Source organism: Mustela erminea, chromosome 19 (genome assembly GCF_009829155.1).
Source record: "Mustela erminea isolate mMusErm1 chromosome 19, mMusErm1.Pri, whole genome shotgun sequence".
Taxonomy (NCBI): Eukaryota; Metazoa; Chordata; class Mammalia; order Carnivora; family Mustelidae; genus Mustela; species Mustela erminea.
The window spans coordinates 28,652,394-28,655,489 of NC_045632.1; the positions used below are offsets into that span (position 1 = coordinate 28,652,394).

The 3,096-nt window shown below is 54.1% G+C and overlaps 1 long non-coding RNA gene across 1 annotated transcript; it reads left to right on the forward strand.

The window, feature by feature from the left end:
- The first annotated feature begins 662 nt into the window (after nucleotides 1-662).
- On the forward strand, nucleotides 663-2,917 carry LOC116580205. Its single transcript, XR_004281549.1, has 3 exons — nucleotides 663-893; nucleotides 1,029-1,185; nucleotides 2,834-2,917. It is a non-coding gene; the product is annotated as an uncharacterized LOC116580205 (long non-coding RNA).
- Nucleotides 2,918-3,096: the final 179 nt, after the last annotated feature.

Sequence of the window (3,096 nt, forward strand, 5' to 3'; positions counted from 1 at the left end):
GGAGGCCCCGCCTACTGCTGTATGCACATGCGCAGAACGGTCCTCCCTGCAGAAGGAGTGAGTTCATCCTGTAGGTTCCTGAGGGGTCTCGGGGACATCTGGAAGGTTCCTGCAGCTTGTCTCCTACCCCCCATCCCCACCAACAGCCCCTCCTGGTTGCAGGGCTCTGCTACTGCTGTTTCTGAGGTGTCTTCAGGGAGCCAGGGAAAGAGGCCAGGGATTCAGGGTCACTTTGTGTCCTACCCTGCTCCGTCCTTTCCCCTCCCCTCCCCTGCAAGGGCTTCTACGTTTAAGGTTGGGTAGGGTCTAGGCTGGGTTTTTCAGAAGGAGATTGGAGGTGGGCAGGGAGGGGGCGGGAGGCAGGGCACAAGATCTGCTTCCTCTCCAACAAGGGGTGCCTGCGACACCATTCAGTAATTATCCCTCAAGCACCTTTTATCTACCAGACACCGGGCAAGGCCATGTGACTTAGAAGGCCTGGTGCAAAATGAAAATAGGGGACCCTTGTTCACAAAGTACTGAGAAATCTGACAGTGACAACAGTGACAACGGAGACTTACACCCAGCCCGAGGCCCTTCTGGGGAGGGGTCATGTGGGATTGCTGAGGTCGACTCTCTATTACACCAGCCCTGCCCCACCCTCCTCGAGGTGCCCAGGGCAAGTGCCTGATGAGCTGTGCCCCAGAGGGACTCCCTCACAGCCAGAGCAAGTGTCCCCAAGATGATGTCCCATGGGGCCCCGGGCTATTAAAGAAATACGTGGAAGATCAGGAGCCTCTCAAACAGAGAGGTGGGCTTTGAGATGGGCAGTGAGATGATCCACCTCTGCGTGGAAAGTTCTCTCTGAGTGCAGTGTGGAGCGAGCAAGGGAGGAGGCCATGAAAAGCCAGCAGGTGCCGGAGCTGTCAAGGGGAGCTGGGGTCAGGCAGGAATTGGGGGGCAGAGAAGGGGTGGGGCCCAGGGCCTATGGGGAGGGCAAACAGCAAGGAGTCCCAGATGGATTCAAGGCCTGTCGTCTGCTCACTCAGCCCCCAGGAGTGGCCCCAGGTGCCCAGGGCGGGACAAGGAGGAGATAGACCCATCCCCACCACTGAAAAGAGTAGCCAAAGGACTAGACACTTGCTTTTGGGGGGCCCGTGCAGGGTGCAGTGGGATCCTGTGATGGCCCGAGATGGGATGATGCTGGTAAGCTGTCATTTGGCTCAGTCCTTGCACATTTATTTCACAAAATCCTGGGATGCCACTACCCAGTATGCCCCTGACCCTCTTATGTCGGGAGCTGAATTGCGTCCCCTGTAAAGATAGGTTCACGTCCTAACCCGTGGTACCCAGGGGCATGCCCTTGTTTGGAAATCGGGTCTTTGCAACCGTGATCAAGTCAAGATGAGGTCCTATGATTGGGAGGCGTCCGAATTCAATGACGGGCGTCCTTCTGAGAAGAAGCGAACTGGGACACAGACGTACGCAGAAGGGACACTTCTACGTGAAGATGGAGGCAGAGATGGCAGTGATGTATCTAGAAACAGAGGAAGCCGGAGGGGTGCCGCCTGAAGCCAGGAGCCGGGCACGGAGCTGGTTCCCCCTGGAACATCGGAGGGAACGTGGTCCTGCTGACACGTCAAGTTCACACTTCCGGCCTCCAGAGCTGTGAGAGAATTCATTTCTGTGGTTTTAGCCATCCGGTGTGTGGGTGTGTGGTGAGGTGCGGCGCGAGGAAACGGATACAACTTACAAGCAGAGAAACTGCAGCCGAATAAATGGGGTGGAGGGGAGGGCTGGCTCAAGGACAGCCAGGGCTCGAGGACAGCTGGCGCTCGAGCTCCCCCAAACTACAGGGACTGCAATCTGGGAGGAGAACCTCCGCAGAGGAGAATAACCAGCTTCTGTTTTCCAGAAGCAGCCAGACGGGCAAAACCCAGAGACACCCAATGCTGGACTCTCAGCTCCTTCCCTGGCCTCTCTGTGCTCCCTCTGGACCCTGCAGAACATTCTGGAGCATCTTCTCACATCTGCAGACCCCTGCAGCCTGTCTTGTGGTTGCAAAGACACCAGGGAGAAGCTGCTCTAGTAGGTACTTGCTCTGCAAGAGCTGGCTGCACAAGAGCTGCTCAGTAAAGTGAGATGATAAGAGTCAAGGGAGATGATCCCAAGGAAAAGGGCCCAGGGTCCTAGTGGACCCCCAGCTAAACACGACCAAGTGATAAACAGGTCTTGAACAATTCTATCCTAGTGACTAGGTGAGAAGCCAAGTGTACCATTTTGAAAAAAAGGATGTTAAAAAACATCAAGATTTATGCCTTTCTTTTTGGAATGAATGCTTTTTTTTTTTTTTTTTTTTTAAATTCTTGAATTCTTGGAACAGAAGACCACGTCCAGGGATGCGAGGCAGGAAATCAGTTCAAGTCTTGGCTCTTCTAGGCTAGTGCTTTGTGACCTTGAGATTCTTTCCAGTCAGCAAAGTGACCTGACTGGTTCACCAGAGTGGTTCTCAAACAGTGCTCCTTCGAGCCCCACGGGTACCCCAGGGTCTGAGGTACAGCCCCCTGGCCTCCCAGCCTGAAGAGCTTGGCTTTGGTCTTTCTCATGTATTGGGTTTCTGTATCAAATTTCATTTGAAAAAGCCTCTGTGGCTTTAAAAGAAAAAAAACAAAAAAACAAAAAAAGACTTTGAAACCTGAACCGGATTAGCTCAGGAGTCCCCTCCAACCCAAATACTCTCAGATTCTCTGTCAGAATGACAAACTCTGTTCCTGTACACTCCATCCTGTTTAGAAGGTATTGCAAAGCGTCCTCTCTGCTGTTTCCTGTAAGCTGGCATCTTATTTATCCACAGGAGCTATGTTCTTCTGGGACAGGATTGCTGCTGAACACGATCTTCCTGCTGGGGAACTGGGCGGCCCTAAGGATCGGGAGAAGGCAAGCAGAGGGAGGCGGGTGGTCTTCCTGAGAGCCCGGAGGCACTGCGTCCTGCAGTTGGGGAAGCGCTCCTAGGGGAGCGGGTGGGGACGGGCAGGAGGATGGCACAGGAGAGAAAAGTGTGGGCTCCGTCCGACATCAGATCTCAGCTCCCTCTTACAAGCCAGTTGACCCTGGGCT